We start from the raw sequence: 17608 nt of genomic DNA, 5'->3' as shown, positions 1-17608 counted from the left end.
TTTGTTTTTTTTTTTCAGCTTTTGGAATATGTCTGGTAATCTGCCCGTTGACGGCTGTTTCAGCCAGTTAGAAGAAGAAGAAAAATAGTGACTGACAAAAGGCGGCAAACGTTGATGAGATCATTACAGCTGCATTTCTTGTTTTCACTCCAAATACAAAAATAATAGCTCTTAAATCAACATATTTATTTGATCAACATGAAAAATTGCGACATTAACCGTTCTTAGCAACCTCTTTAGAGCTGCTACTGATTGGTTTGCGTGAAAGAAAACAAGGAATCAGCAAACAGGAACACTGTCAGGCTGAAGTGAACAGAAGTGGTAATTCAGTCTGATTATCACACCAAAAAATAAAACCACATAAGTTTGGTTTCTCACAACAAAACAAGCACACCTATTTACCCGCCTGTTATTGTCTTTGCCTACTGAATTCCTCAGATTTACTCCAGGGTGTCCTTCATCAACACAAAGTAAATTCCGAACAGCTGTTTTAATCCACATCCAAAGAAGCAGCTTTTATATTTGTGCATAAAAACCATATAAACTCTAGCCTTTGGAGATGTACCCATTGTAATAGAGCAAGAAGGAGGAAGATGAAAAAGACATCGCATTGTTTTTAATGCCCTGAAATGATCCACTTCCTGCCGGGTCTGCAGCAGCTTGTGATGATGATGCTCTCCCTCTCTTGTGTTGTGGGAAGTAGCTCTACCTATTTTGGTGGCCTGTAGAGCTGAGTGTTATATTCATTCTTTGGCTCTAATTAGCGAGGAGCCTGGGTTGTAATGTTTCTTTGGGGTTATGTGATTCTTATTTTGCTTATTTTAGGACAATTCTTTATACAGTACTCTGCTGTGGTCGGCTGCCTGTGAGGGTTTTCTTCCTCACTCAAATGTTCTGGGATTACAGGAACATTGTCTGCTCATCATTTCAGCATTCAGTGCTGCATTAGAGACTTTCACACCAACAGTTGCACCGTGGAAAAACAGCAAGAGGGGTTGTGCGAGTGTGAGCATTTTGCCACAGGGTGCAGGTAAAGAAGATGAAATACAAACGAATGAGCCCAGAATGAAGGTTTAAAATGCAAAGACAGTGGTTTATGTCCTTGTACTCCTCTGAGCTTTGATTGTACAGCTCTGGAAAGTTAATCACAGCAGTAATAACTTGCTCCTCGGTCTCAATGCTGGCCAGGTAGAAAGCAAATTAGTACAATGCTGCGAGATCCATGCTACAAGATATTTACCTCCTTTTTGTAATTGCTTGTATTTGATTGGAAAACACAGTGTTTTGTTTAATGATCCAACATTTTGTTGTGGGATTAAAAAGGGCCAGAACCAAATGTTTTGCCTGATCCCTCTGCGATAGGATCCCCTGCTCAGCCGAAGCAGTGGTCTCATTGAAATGAGTGACGAATCTCGAGCTTTTGCAGCAGTGCTGTTAGTATGAAAGCTGCCTAAGGCTGTGCTTTAGCATCCAAAACTGAAATGTACTATATCAAAACGGACTTAATGGTGGTGAGTGCTTTAGTTCCATATCTCTAAAGCTGACTGAGAACCATGACGTACTTTTTTAAGCAGTGTGGGCTTCATTTTCTACATTTGTGTTCTGCAGGATCAAAGGTGAAGCTTAACTACTGCGACATCCTTCCTGCCAGAGTGAAGTGGACTGGTACTTCAGAGATTCTGCTCCGTGACGTCAATGAAACAGGTACAATTTCCATGATATAAACCAAATAAGTAGAAAGTACATCAAACTCTACTGTGGTCATTTGACTGGTATGAAAGAAAATGGTGATTGTTGTTAGTTGTTGTCAGAGTAGCTTTAAAGTTTGTCACACTCACTAGTTTGAGAACTGTTCTTACACTAGTTTTTCTCATTAAACAGAATGTTTCTCTCTTTTACCAAACTAAGACTAATGTTAGCTTGATTGCCTTGTTAACTTATCATAAAGCACACTTAATTTAAACTCAACAGAAACAAAATAAAGCTCACCAAAGTCGTCTTAAGTGCCGTTTCCACCGAGCAGTACAGTACGCTACAGTTCAGTTTGGTACGCTTTTTCCGTCTCCACTGTGAAAAGTTGTGGATGGTACCAATGGAACCGTTCCTTACGGTCCCCATTTTTGGTCCCCCCTCTGTTGGGGTACCTAGCACACAGATCTGGTCCTAAAAGGTGGAGCTGTGAACACTGCACTGTGGCTGGTTTTGAAGCTCATGTAACCACTGCTTATACCGTGGAGAGTTTTACATATAGGGCTCTAGTTTCGCAGACCAGGCGAGGCGGGGGCGCAGCGCACCTGCGCTTTGCCAACTGGGTGTGGCCAGGCGGATTTTGCAAGTTTGGCACACCGTGCGCCTGGCACAGCTACTCCTCTTTCCCACCTCCGTCCCTCCTACCTGCACAAGTCGGAAAGAGGGAGGAGAGAAGGCGTGGAGTGGGTTTTACACACATCACACCAATCAAATGAGCCCCTCTCCTCGCCCTAAAATGCGCCGCGCGAAGGCGTAATGAGACTTTACTCAATTCGCCATGGCAGAAGAGAGCAGCAGCGTCAGACGGCCAAAATTCTCCCAGGAGGAAACTGATGTTTTGGTCCGGGAGGTCCAAGCTCGCAATGTCCAAATATACGGAACTGCGAGCAGACCTCCACGGGCTGATGATGCAAAGGTGGCCTGGGAGGAGGTCACCACAATTGTAAATCAATGTTGCGTTTCTCTCGTGTGCGCGCGCTCTCTTTCTCTCTCGCAGTCTCACTCTGTTTCTTTTCTTTTGACTTTTCTAAGATGACAGATGCTGAATATATACTCCCTATCTGATGCTGTGGCTGTTTGTGGTTGGCTGAGAGGGATGTGAATTCAGTTTGCAGCTGTGTTAATCAAATCAGGTTGGGTTTCCATTACGCGTGCCAAACGGTGCCAATCCCCTTTGATCTGACATCAGATGTGACGGGACAGTCGATATAGAGATACATTTATGTGCTGATTGCAGATAGTTGCATTGAATAGTGTTTTTTGGGTATTTATTGCATCGTTAATGTGCCTGACATTCTGGAAACCTGCCTGTGAGGTTTTGGTGACGTGTGCGCACTGTCCGCCGGTCAGCCAAACTTCAGCTTACACTGGCTGCGCTCCCCCTGCGCTGACAGTAGACCTGGTTTCAGCTGGCGAGCTTTTAGTGCACCTTCGGCGAAGCCTTTTGGCACAAAACTGTCACTGCGCCAAGCTGGATCTGTTGACACCTCCCCCTGCTGCGCCGCCACACCCATCTCAGCGCACCTCGGTCTGCCAAACTACCAAACTGAGCGCGCCTCGGGTTGCGCTGCTCGAAACTAGCTCTGCGCGGGGTTCGCTACCCTACGCCACCCTGCGCTGCGCCGGGAAACTAGAGCCCATATTAGTAAACTGTAACTATAATATTAAAGGATGTTTTGCTGCTGAACGGACCCCGCCCACATGAAAGAGTACTGGTGTTTGTGGTGGAAACGCTAGGGTCTAGGTCCCATGTCTGAAGGGTTACTTTTGGTTCCAAAGGTACCATACTGAAAGTGTTTGGTGGAAACAGGGCTTTAGTTAGTCATCTGGTCAGTCCAATGTTTCAGGACACTCTGGTTTGGTTGAAACACAGACTGTATGTTAAGATAAACAACAAGTATCCACTTCCTCCTCCTGTACAAAACCAGAGTCAAAATATCCCAGATACGGCTGCTGCCATCGTGCGCCGGTGACGCCATTTGGAGCCAGAGTCTGCACAGTAGAAATCTCTGCTGTATTGAGTTCTTGCCTAAACACCTGTCCGACCAATCACAAGCAGCTCACTGATTGTGAGCACACTGATTGGCAAACATAGCTCACGTCTAACCTCCTTTCTATAGTATCGAATAACAAGGAATAACGATTATTTTCATTGTCGACTAATCTGTCGATTATTTCTTCGATTAGTCATCGAAAAATGCGTTAAAATGTTGAAAAATGTCGGTCTGTCTCACCCAAACCCCAAAATTACGTAATCTAATGTCTTGTTTTGTACTCATGCCAAAGGGTTTTAGTTCACTGTCACGGGAGAGTGTGTAAAGCTGCCAATATGTGAACGTAAAAAGCTGCAGTAAGAGTATTTTGGGGTACTTTTATAGTACTTTTCTATGAAAAATGACTCAAACCGATTAGTCGACTACTAAAATAGTCACCGATTATTTTAATAGTCGATTAGTCATCGATTAGTCGACTAATCGTGGCAGCCCTATATCTGACCATCCTGCTACGTTTATTTGAATGTCAGTTCTACTCTAATTCTATTTCTATGATCTCCACGTTCAAGTGTGAATAAGACAGTGATCCACCACTGCCTTATGTAGTGTATTTTTCCTTTTTTAGGTTTTATCAGCATGTCTCAAAGGAGATATTCTTGTCATTAATTAAAAATGTTCAGTTTAGTGAAATTTAGCAATTCACAATTAACAATCCTGCCTTTTCAGTATTTTTTTCTAATCTTGCCCTTCTCTAATGTCGACTATTTCCAATAATTATTTCCAGATTTAACAGCTTTCTGAAGCACACTGTTAATTAGCCTTATAACTTTAGCAGGAAATCAGTTGTGGAGAAAAAAAACACACAACCCAAATCCTACGTGGGCTGAATGATCATTTCAAATTATTTCAGTCCTTTTATTTTATCTTGAGTGTCATTCTGCTAGCAAAACTATTAAGTTACTACTAAATACTTGTGACACTTGTACTTTTCAATTGATGTTAGCCGAGAGTGCGTACACAAACAGCTGTCATGTCGTTATGGTTTGACGTCTCTATGTTTTGTACAAGTGGTTCAATATAAGTCCTTCTCTACAGAGTAGTACAAGGGGGGTAAAACAGTGCTAAAGTATTTTGCTTGCAGGATATCTACTGTTCTTTGTCGTCCCAGAGGCTCAGGTGCTGCCTGCCTCTCAGGCTATTAATACTGGAATCTGCCTTCAGATTCAGCAGCAGATAACAGCGGCGGTATCTCCTCTAATTGCCTGTTGCCTAAGAACTACTAACTACTGGAGATGTGGGCTGCATGTCAAATAGTTTCCCCCAACTGGATTCTGTGCCAGCGTTTGGGCACATGCACAAATTAGAGCCCTGCTCATTTGAATATACTGCAGTGTATTTTTCTGTCCGTGGCATAATTACCTAACCTCTTTTTTAATTTAGGAATTAAAGGCATATCACCATAATATCTCTTGAAATTATAACCTAATTAAAAAATGCATGGTCAGGATTGCTGAACAACAATCCACACTAAGCAGACAGACTCCAATTTGGCATTTAAATGACCGTTTCAATTAAGTTTTAACTGAGTGGCAATGCTGCTTTATTATCTCATCATATTTGCATTTTCATAATACAGCTCAGTTTTCTCCCAGCCATCTGAGCCCATGTGGTTTGCATTGCAGTTGTGATGTAGTGGAGTTCATATGGATTGTATTTGCATGTGGACTGTAAAAGACGATATTGTTACAGTTAAAATGCAGACGATACGACATTTGGACAGAAAATGTAGCTGAATCTTCTGCTTGTTTTTCTGCATTTGGCTTTTAAACCTTGTAAAACTTTCCCTTAATTGCTTCAAATTTATCTCCCTGTGAAGTTAAAAAGATGTCTGTGTGTCTGTTTGTCTGTGTGTCTGTCTGACAATTATCTACCAAACCAACCAGAGTTTTGAAGGGAAAAACAAACATTTTGGCAGCATTGTACAGTTAATGACCGCGCATCCAATGCCAATTCTAAACTCCTGTCCTCGTCCAAAATACACAATCAAGCTCATTTGCAGAGGAGTTAGAGTCAACGATGCTTGTTGCTACCTGTTTCAGGCAGGACTCATTAATATGAGTTGTTACTCTCATTCATAATTGTGCCGAGTGGGAACTTGATGGGATTAAGCACTAAAATGGAGAGAGACAATTGTACTTGGCTGCAGTGTGAATGTGTCTTGGTGGCTTGTAGTATGTCCTGAATAAATTATCTGAAAATATAAATTCACTCCACTCCATAACCACAACATGTAATACTGGAAATATCTTGACATGGTGAGTCATAGCCCCTGATTTGGGTGCATTTGGGGGGGCACTGGTGAAAGTCGTCATGATTTTTTTTTCTCCTACCTCTCCTGAGTTAGAGAATCAATGAGTCGACCAGCTTCTAGTCAGATGAGTCAGAGTTGACCAGATCAGATCGATGGATTGGATCAGCAATCGCTGCAAAGGCGAGCAAAAGTGAACTTTGAGACCCAGCACTGGGCTGTAGGTTGCACAGTTTCCAGGGGAATGCAGCATGTTCCATCTATAGTAGGTTGGAAATGTGATAGAAAACACTAAAATGAGAGCACCGTTGTTCTAAGAAATAAATCGCTTTCTATATGAATTAATCAATGGTTAAATTTCACTTTTTGCTGCTTTGTCTCTGCCCAGAGTACACTCTGTGCTCCCTGAATAACTGAACAGTACAGTATATATGTTCCAGCCGCACTCTTACTGCATGGTGCATCTCCCAAAAGTACAAAATCAATATGTATATCATGGCAGACTGCCACAAATAAATAATTGTGTGGGAAAGCCTGTAATAAAAACTAGATATCAGAACCCAAGATGGCGCCTATCAGTCCGATGTTGTTCGCCTTGTGTATGCACGAAAAAAGACTCTAGATTCTGGATCAGCTTATGCGGTATGCAGCCCAATGAATATGCGCAGTAGTGTTTCTCCTGCTGGCTCCATCCATGAGTCCATGCTCAACTCATAGTCTTTACATTATGATGATGTCACATATTTTAAAATCTCTTTTCTTGGCTCCACGAATGTTTTTCAAATATAAAACCTCCATGGATCAAAAATTCACCATAGAAAGAGTTTCAATGAAACTTGTCAGTTTTACAGATGTCTCTTTTACAATGACGGCTTATGGGGAAAATGATTTTGGGCTGCAGGGGATTTTTATAGTGAGGAGCCTCTGGAAAAAATTGGAAGCAAGGCTGAGCACCGTTCCTAGGGGCCTGTCCCTAACGCCTTGTTTCCACACAGTTTTGTTTTGTGTCTGTATTTCTCTATAGTATACAGAGTGCGCACCTAGTGTTAAACGCAAATGCTCTTTTCAGGTTCAATAAAAACACCACAGCAGAAATGGCAGGATAGTGAATGTGATAGTTAGTTAATGAGTGTTTATCGCTGTCCAGTCTTGTGGAATATGCTAGGGCTGCCCTTTGAAAGTCAAAGATTTGAATCGTCTGTCGGAGACCCCTCAATCCACTGAGATTGCTTCAAGTCAAGCAGTTGTCGGCAGGCTTTGAGATAACATTATCTTCTCTCTTCTGCTTACAAGTGGTGAATTTACAGTTCACAGATACTTCATATACGACACAGTCTCTGGCTTTTCTTTGATATCTAGTGTCGGCAAAAACTGTTGCACATTTCTGATCCATCGTTAGCGCTGTTAGCTTGTGTACCATAGTACATGAATGCCGCTGTCACACTGAACATTCCGCTGAGCTCCATTAAACTTTACAACTTTATACAGTACAGGCCAAAAGTTTGGACACACCTTCTCATTCAATGCGTTTTCTTTATTTTCATGACTATTTACATTGTAGATTCTCACTGAAGGCATCAAAACTATGAATGAACACATGTGGAGTTATGTACTTAACAAAAAAAGGTGAAATAACTGAAAACATGTTTTATATTCTAGTTTCTTCAAAATAGCCACCCTTTGCTCTGATTACTGCTTTGCACACTCTTGGCATTCTCTCCATGAGCTTCAAGAGGTAGTCACCTGAAATGGTTTTCCAACAGTCTTGAAGGAGTTCCCAGAGGTGTTTAGCACTTGTTGGCCCCTTTGCCTTCACTCTGCGGTCCAGCTCACCCCAAACCATCTCGATTGGGTTCAGGTCCGGTGACTGTGGAGGCCAGGTCATCTGCCGCAGCACTCCATCACTCTCCTTCTTGGTCAAATAGCCCTTACACAGCCTGGAGGTGTGTTTGGGGTCATTGTCCTGTTGAAAAATAAATGATGGTCCAACTAAACGCAAACCGGATGGGATGGCATGTCACTGCAGGATGCTGTGGTAGCCATGCTGGTTCAGTGTGCCTTCAATTTTGAATAAATCCCCAACAGTGTCACCAGCAAAACACCCCCACACCATCACACCTCCTCCTCCATGCTTCACAGTGGGAACCAGGCATGTGGAATCCATCCGTTCACCCTTTCTGCGTCTCACAAAGACACGACGGTTGGAACCAAAGATCTCAAATTTGGACTCATCAGACCAAAGCACAGATTTCCACTGGTCTAATGTCCATTCCTTGTGTTTCTTGGCCCAAACAAATCTCTTCTGCTTGTTGCCTCTCCTTAGCAGTGGTTTCCTAGCAGCTATTTGACCATGAAGGCCTGATTGGCGCAGTCTCCTCTTAACAGTTGTTCTAGAGATGGGTCTGCTGCTAGAACTCTGTGTGGCATTCATCTGGTCTCTGATCTGAGCTGCTGTTAACTTGCCATTTCTGAGGCTGGTGACTCGGATGAACTTATCCTCAGAAGCAGAGGTGACTCTTGGTCTTCCTTTCCTGGGTCGGTCCTCATGTGTGCCAGTTTCGTTGTAGCGCTTGATGGTTTTTGCGACTCCACTTGGGGACACATTTAAAGTTTTTGCAATTTTCCGGACTGACTGACCTTCATTTCTTAAGTAAGTAATGATGGCCACTCATTTTTCTTTAGTTAGCTGATTGGTTCTTGCCATAATATGAATTTTAACAGTTGTCCAATAGGGCTGTCGGCTGTGTATTAACCTGACTTGTGCACAACACAACTGATGGTCCCAACCCCTTTGATAAAGCAAGAAATTCCACTAATTAACCCTGATAAGGCACACCTGTGAAGTGGAAACCATTTCAGGTGACTACCTCTTGAAGCTCATGGAGAGAATGCCAAGAGTGTACAAAGCAGTAATCAGAGCAAAGGGTGGCTATTTTGAAGAAACTAGAATATAAAACATGTTTTCAGTTATTTCACCTTTTTTTGTTAAGTACATAACTCCACATGTGTTCATTCATAGTTTTGATGCTTTCAGTGAGAATCTACAATGTAAATAGTCATGAAAATAAAGAAAACGCATTGAATGAGAAGGTGTGTCCAAACTTTTGGCCTGTACTGTATGTAAAGAAAAAACAAATCGGTGAATATTTAAAATGAATGGCCGAATCTGATTCGACTGTCAGGCACAGCCCTCGAATATGCACATGGAGCAGCACAGAGACAAAAACAGGAGCAATAATGCATGGCACCAAATCAGTGCAGAGGTTAGCCTGTCAGGTGTTTAGCCAGCTTTATGAAATAGTTTGTTTAAACATGTATAATCCACTATGCATGTACTCTGTGTTACACAGCTAGCATACTACCAGTGTTAGCTAGCTGTGTCTCAAATCGCATACTTCTGTACTTATGCTGCATTGTACAAATGTAAGTTATACATGTGTTTTTTGCACTAAGCACCACGATACTGTTGTCGGATATAAGCCAGCAGTATGTTTATTATCAATTGACTGATTTAGCAGTCTGTAATGATTTGGTACTGCAAACGATAACGCGAATGCTAATGCTAGTTTGCTAACTAGCTAATTTGCGGTCGTCATTTCCGGTGAGTGCACAACGGCTGTGTTTGGTTTGAGACAACACTACCCTGTCAAAATTCGCGCAATACGCCAATAAGTACATAGTGCACACAGTATACTACATTTTTGTACATGTTAGTGTGTACGGTCTGTCTGAAATCTGCGGCAGAAGTTTGATTTTACTCCAAGCAAATTCAACACCGAAAAAATTGGAGATCACGTAGGTTCTCATGGGAAAGGATGGACTCCTGGTTGACTCGTTTATGTACACATAGCTATATGCAAACAAGGTGTAATGTGAAAAGACCATCAAACAGCAGCATAAACTCTAGTTCGTCTGTCTCTTGATCAGTGTGTCAGTCATGACTTCTGAGTTCAGACAGACAAAAGATCTTTTAAAGTTTCTGTAGCTCAATTATTTTCACTATATCTCAGTCTGTCTTTGCCACAACTTGTGAGTGATTTATGTTGCCGAATGTAAAGAAATCAGGACCCCGAACTCCAGTATTAGCTGGTCGCTGATTAAATCCTCAGTCTAATTTTACACATGCTAGACTTCCATGTGATACTCAGTGGAGAGTATAATGTCCTAGTTTAACACCCGACGTGGATGCAAATGGGTCAAAGCTGTCCTTTTTAACCGGTCACACAAGAATGTCCGTCACTGCAGCTTTTGGGAACGAGAAACTTTCAAGGTGAAAGATAGGATTACAGCAAGGACTTTATTCACGCTGCTCGTACAGAGTTTTGCATCACAGCAAGAATCCTTTTGTCACTGCAAGATATTTTTGAGTTTCTCTCTCTAAAAACACCCACTAGAGCCGGCTGTAAGATGTGATAAGAGCTTTTTCTGTTCGCTTTCATCTAAATCATATTCAAAATACAGATGCTGTTGTCTTAGATTTTTGCTGAGAGCAGCTTGCTCGACTCAGCAGCTTGACCACACACACACACACACACACACACACACAGACACACAGCAGCAGAGATACTTGCCAGAGGAATGTTCGTCAGCCTCTTACTGGTTATTACTGAGAACAGCTATATGACATTTGAGAGCAACCCAGATACTACTGTCTGTGTGAAATGGAGAGGATATTACCTGTTATTCAGTTACTCGTGCAGACATTTTACAGACCAGGACAAATCGCTGTCAATTTCTAATTTAACATTCTGATGGAGCCAATTTCTGTCAAGTGCCATGCACATTTTGCTTCTGCTATATTCCATCTCCTGTCTGTTTTGCGAGGGTTTACACGTTAATACTCCACTGTGAGAGGGTGAAAGCATGCGTTGAGGTGTGTAAGGGGAGTAATCGCCGAGGTCCACTGCTCTGTGCTCTCTTTCAGTAAAGCTGTAACAAATAACACCTCTTATTCAAAGCGAAGGGACAAAAAGCTTCCCTTGTTTTTGTCTTGAATTTGGAGGCTCATCAATGCCTTTGGCTCTCATTGGGAATTTATGACAGACACATCATCTTTGTCAAATTACTTCTACTTGCTTAGGACAATCAAAAATGCCTCTTGATTATTCTAAATTTTTTAAAAAATGAGATTGGTTCAGTTGTTTTTTTACTATTAGCTTTTGATAAACAATATTATTTTAATTCTCATTTATTTAAGTTGATTCATCATGTATTTTTTCCACATACATATAAATATTGGACTTTGTCAATACACTTTATTTTGTAAAAACATTCTGTAATTGAAAGATTGTATTGGCATTGCATTAATGTAGGGCACGATCAGAATACAGTGGTGGCCTCTCGGGATCTTGTTCACGAGTGGGGACAGAATGGACTGTGAGATGGATTGGCAGTTTGGTGCGGGTGCTGTGCCAGACCGTCGCTATGAAGAGGGAGCTGAGACAGAAGGCAAAGCTTTCAATTTACTGGTCCATCTACATCCCAACCCTCACAAGCTTGGATAATGACTAAAAGAATGAGGTTGCGGATACAAGTGGCCAAAATCAGTTTCCTCAGAAGGGTGGCTGGGCTCAGCCTTAGAGACAGGGTAAGGAGTTCAGACATCTGGAGGGAGCTCGGAGTAGAGCTGCTGCTCCTTCGTGTTGAAAGGGGTCAGTTTAGGCGTTTTGGGCACCTGATCAGGATGTGTTTCAGGCTTGTCCAACTGGTGGGAGGCCCCAAGGCAGACCCAGAACATGCTGGAGGGATTACATATCTCATCTGGCCTGAGAACACCCTGGGGTCCCCCAGGAGGAGCTGGAAAACGTTGCTGGGGAGAGGGACGTCTGGAATACTTTGCTCAGCCAGCTGCCCCCGCAACCTGGCTTTGGATAAGCAGTTGAAAATGGGTGGATGGATGGATGGAGGACCAGAATATTTGGCTAGTCAAATAACAGTTTGGTGTGCAATTTTGGAAATCAGATATTCTTTTTTTCTATTTTTAAAGATATTATGATAAGAAATTATAAAGAAATATAAATCTCAGTGCTTCCCATACATTGATTCATTTGCGACAGCCTGTAGGCCCAAACATACTCGGGCGGAACGTACGCGGAGCAGACTCCGCGGAGGTCCGCCCAGACTAAAAGCGGACATCGGCAAGCCCTGTGTGCGCAAAGCTCAGATTTTACGACAGCGCGGACTCCGCTCCGCGCACCAGTGTCACACAAAAGACTGCTCGGCATGTATTTTTCACATTGCGGGCATTTTTCACGGACATTTTTACAGGAAACTACAACGCGGAAGTGTGCTCGACTATGGAAGCCCGAATGACTACGGACATTCCTTGCCAAGTCCACTCCGCTTATAGTACGCCCGAGTCTGTGAGCACCTTGTGTCTGCATCTTCACCAAGCGCACAACGAGCATGAGAGAGAGGGGGGTGGGGGTGGGGTGGGGACTGAGCTAGGGGGTGGAATAAAAGAAAGAATAAAAGAAAATAAAAGAATAAAAGAAAGTGTTATTGTCACTCTGTTGTCCTATGGTCGTTTTTCATTTTAAATGAGTCAATTGCGCCCCCAAGTGGCGAAAATCTGGTATTACCGACTTGATGCGGTTTTTCACAAAAACCGGACCGTCTTCTTTTTTTTCTCATACCGACCAACCCTAGTCTGCACACACACAGTGACAGAGCTAACTGTTAGCATCACATGGCTAACGTTACCTAGTGGTTATTAGTAGGTTTACCAACAGTGTCAAGCCATTTTGGTGTCTGTGAGTTTGATGGGACTGTTGGAACAGCTGGGTGTTGGATATTAGCCGCTGCTGCTGGTTTAGCTCGTGCTGACCATGCAGACTTTGAACTGACCATTTGACTGGAGGAGAGCGGCTCTCAAGATGGTCATCAGTGCCGTGTCTAACCTGTGTAACAGAAACACTGAATCTGAAGCTCAAATCTTAAACTTGCGGAGCTAGTTGCTGTTTCTGTGCTCCTGAGCCTCTGTATCTCAGCTTTGTCAGGTGTTGTCTTGGATTCAGAGCCTATTATCATGAGGATTTATGCTCAGCACCTCAGCTCCCCTTATGGCTGACACTTCGATTATTTGTTTACTACCAAAAGCTCCAGAGCGCAGAGTATTGTATTCAGGACAGGCCTACATTAAAGGAGCTTGAGCTTTGTACGTTTACTTTAATATATGTGAATATTTCTTTAAAATAAAAGTGTATTTACCTTTAATTATATCATCGGTTGGACATTCAAACAGTCATGACAAACATTCACAGGTTCCTCCTTCTCTAACATCACTATTTATGTAAATATTAAAGTAGTTTTTCATGACTAACTAGGTGAAATGTTTAAGAGACATCTGAGAAAAGTGTGAACTTGGTACACGTGCAGCTGCTATAACTGCCACTGATTTCATTTTGAGCAAAGATGCACAGACAGAGAAGGGAATTTTTTTTGGGATTGCGGCTCATATTGTTAACCTCTTGCCCAAACCGACATGCCATTCACAGCAACAGACTAATATTAGCACTCACCTTTGCTCCGTGCGTCAGTCTGTCTCACTCTGTCTTTCTCACAGACTTTCTTGTGATGCACACACACACACACACACACACACACACACACAGTCAGTAAATTAGCTCTACTTAGCTCCACCTGTTTCCAAGGCTCAGTACTAAACTTGCTTTCAAGAGCAGAACAGATGTGATTGCCAGAATACTCACATCAGCTGAAACAGCCCAACTTTTACGACAGTCTCTCAATAAGCCAAGTAAATTAAACTCATGTGCAGTCTCCGTTTAATATAAGCTTTAATAAATATTGGTGTTCAACCTTTAATTCTCATATTTAACTTAAAATTATTACTATCATTAGAGCCTGCTGCCTTCCCAGTGCCAATCTCTATCTTGTTTGACCAAATCATAACTGCAGAATATGACAAGCTTGTGGGCACACAGTTGAAAAAGTAGCACAGTCACCACTCGGTTCAGTGAACACATCATGGCAATCTCTAATGTCTTTTTCTCTTGCGTTTTCCACAGCAGCAGTTTTGTGATGGCGGTAGCTAATTACAATATCTTCAACTCATCTCTGCCTCCAGCCTTTTTTCATTTTGAAAAAGAAGGCTGGAGTTTGGATATCTAGTAGGCTGAAACGGCTGTTGAGGCACCTACACACACACACTCCAGCTCTCTCTTCAACACCAACACATATAATGCACATATTTGATTCTAAGTGTGTTGCTCAGTATTTGTAACAATCAGCAAAACTCAAACAAAGTTAGGATTTAAGATTTTGTGGTCTCATCAAGGGAGAGTTTGCTTGAGAACTGTGAATTCGTCAGGAACTTAAGGACAGGCTCCCCTCCCCTTAAACCCATCATTCAAAAGTCTTGAAAATGCAAATACGTGAACCAGGGAAGCAGAACTAACAACAATCATACCTGGTCTGTGGCCGAGATGCTCAGAGCAAAGGATCTACTGTCTACTGGTTAGCTGTAACTGTACCCTAGACCAGTGGTTCCCAAAAGTGGGTTGCAAGTTTAGTCTGAATGGACTGCAAGTGACTTGCCAACATGTCAACTTTATAAAAAAGACACTTTATTTTGAAGTACAGTGAATTTCTGGCACAGAGCTTCTATGTTTAAGTGCTGTTTCTTGCTGTAGAGTGAGTGAATAACCGTCAGTTACTTGACAGAGACCGCAAACTAGCTGTATGACATGGCCAAACGCAAGTGGACCTAAGGAGAAATCTGGACCCATGGCTGGACCAGTTGGGAACCACTGCCCTAGACTACATGAGGAAGTGCAAGCTCAACAAAAAGTCGCTATTTAGCACAGATTTTGGCATGGCTGACACCTGTTCAAGGCAATGCACATTAGGTTTGGTGTATTTTAGGCAAAAAGTTTTTTAAACTCGGCACCCTGGGAATCAAGGCAGTGGATCCCACATGCAGAGACAGATTCACAAAATTGCCAAGAAGAAATGTCAGTAAACACCAGGTGCCCTTTTCTGTTCATTTCTTGTCATGTCATGTTTTATGTTACAATAAATGTTTGGGGAAAATGTGCCTAACCTTAGGTAATCAATGTCAGTTCATCATTTGTTTTTGTTTTTTAATATTGGTTATAGTAAGAGTGGTCTTAAACTCATTGCGAGTGGCATTGAAAAGCATTTGAAAGTCTTTATAACTTTGTGGAAAATCCCCAGCCACTCCTACCTGCCTCCCTCTTCCTGAATGGGCGGAGCCTAGAGTCTGTATGTAGCCACAGCTCCCAGGTGGCAGTCTTTTTCCTCTGGAGAACAACAGAGTACATGGACCGGCCTCATCTTTCCTTCAGATTGTTTGAACTGAGTACATCAAAATAAAAACAGCTCGAACCTGCTCAATCCTCCGTAAGGAAAAGAGTGAGATGGAACCTCCTGCATGTGCCTATCTGTCCTAACCGACACACTGTTGAGTTGATTAAGGGCGAATCCCAATTCTCTTCCCTTAACCTTACCCCTTGGTTTTAAATGCACTCGCCAGATAGATTCCCCTCAATGATGAAGGGGTAGTGTTGAGGTGTAGGGAATTTTACCTACGAATTGGGACGCCACTTCATGCAAATTAGCATAACAGACTGTTCACCTACGTCACACATATCATTGACGTAGGCTTCTTGCACGGAGAACTCTGTAGATATTCATGTCGGCTACATCGTGAATTAGAGATTTTAAAGCCTTCATATTCTAACTCAACGCTTACAGATAACAATGCATATGCAGAAACATAACACATTCCAAGATATTTTGGAATTTTTGCATACTTATTTGGGAAAATAGTACTTACATTGTGCAATGGCTTTCTCATGGAGGCTGCCATCTTTTTGGAAAACTCGCCTGGCTGGATAGTTTCGCAATGCATCCTGGGAAATGCAATCTTCCCCTCAGTTGAGATGGGTTCGTAAGTGTGCATCGCATGGCCCTTCAAATTAAGTGGGGATTTTAAGGGCTGAAAAGCACTTCCCTAAAGTTTGGAACACCCTAGCCCTTTGGCGGGAACATGCAAAAACAAGGGCTAGGGCCAGTTTTGAGGAGGAGTGTGAGTATTTGGACGGACCAGAGTTTCCTAAATTGCTGAATATTCTTCAAAGAAAGAAGAAAGAAATCTTGACTCCTAACAAGTTGATTTCAGCATGTTTAAGAGAAATTACATACTGAAGACAAACGCCACTTTTAGATTAAAACTTAAAGAAATACATTTTGGGAAAAAGGCTTATTTGAATTCTTGCCAAGAGTACGCACAGTAAGGAGATGGTTAGCTCAGCTTAGTGTAAAGACAAGAGGCAGAGGGAAAGAGCTAGCTTTGTCTATCGAAATCACTAATGACATTATATCCCAATTTGTTAAAAAAAAAAAAAAACTACTCACACGCACTACTTATCATTTCTAATCTTTGGTTTTTGTTTAGTTTAAACTAAATATCACCTAATAACTGCTGGTAGTATTTTTTTCAAACCTCTGGACAGTGCCAGACCAGCTGTTTCCAGTCTTTTTGCTATGCTAAGCTAACCAGCTGCTGTCTGTATCTTCATTTAACAGACAAATATAACAGCCACTGTTCATACATAAAGAAAGCACGCTCTCTCTTCCCTCTCCCAAGCCTGAGGCTTGTCGTATGTTATGTTTAGGTGTACACATAATTTTCATACTTGGCTCTAATTGGACAGTTATTTTTCTCCCATGCCACTGAGCTGGTGCACACCAAAGTAGTTTATTTCCTGAGCAATGTGTTCCCATCACTTCTAAGTCCTGGCACCTTGTTAAAATTCAGTCACATTGGATGGGGAGGCTGTTTACAGCGATGATCACCTTTTCCCACATTTATTTAAGGTGCTCTTACATAGCTGAATCGGAGCTAACAGCTGTGCTTCCGTTTCCCCAGGGAATCAAAACAAGTGCGGTTGGTTGTCTCGGGGTCGACGCTCCCACAAGTCAGAGGAAATGTGCATAAAGTTGATTTTTTCTCAACTTCTCTGGGTCGCACAACAGGGACACCTGAGAGTAAAAATACCAGGGTGCATAGCAGCAGCCTTTGGTAATAATTCATCTCCAAGAATTACTATTATTTCTTGATGGAGACACCCAATCAGCTTTATGTACAAATTAAGACCAGTAACACCCCAAGGTTGTGTTTAGCACGCAGATCCAGAATCCCAAGAGTGTGCACGTTTAATTGTATCATGCAAATGTTTTGGCAGTTTTTCCCATTAAAGGTTTTTTTTTGCCAGTCGTGCAGCAGAACAGCACAATTATAAAATATTCAGCATTTCCCACTCGTGTACTTCATCTGCTGATAGTGCTTTCCCTCTCTAAATATCACAGTCACGTCTGCCAGTCTGAGCTTTTTAATTTGGGTGAGCGTGAAGTATGTGTTAATGTTTGAAGTGAGATTGCAAAGTTCATGATGTTAGATATAAGTACATCTCCAAGTTGAGTAACAGCAACATAAACTGTCACTGCGATTGTATGAACTGCGATAATGGGCTTGGTATGTAATTTCTGAATGATTCAAATTCCTTTACTTTTA

The 17608-nt window shown here is 42.1% G+C and overlaps 1 protein-coding gene across 5 annotated transcripts in view; it reads left to right on the top strand.

Moving 5' to 3' along the window:
- The window catches only part of enox2 (ecto-NOX disulfide-thiol exchanger 2), a 282746-nt gene that overhangs the window by 22971 nt on the left and 242167 nt on the right, over positions 1-17608 (top strand). For all 5 annotated transcript variants that reach the window (XM_078169459.1, XM_033633105.2, XM_078169457.1 and 2 more), the window contains exon 2: positions 1609-1704. The gene's annotated coding sequence lies outside the window, so the exon portion shown is untranslated. The remainder of the gene's footprint in view (positions 1-1608; positions 1705-17608) is intronic.

Source organism: Epinephelus lanceolatus, chromosome 7, assembly GCF_041903045.1.
Source record: "Epinephelus lanceolatus isolate andai-2023 chromosome 7, ASM4190304v1, whole genome shotgun sequence".
NCBI classification, from domain to species: Eukaryota; Metazoa; Chordata; class Actinopteri; order Perciformes; family Serranidae; genus Epinephelus; species Epinephelus lanceolatus.
Note: the sequence above shows the minus strand (reverse complement) of the source record. Positions and strands in the feature narration are given on the sequence as shown.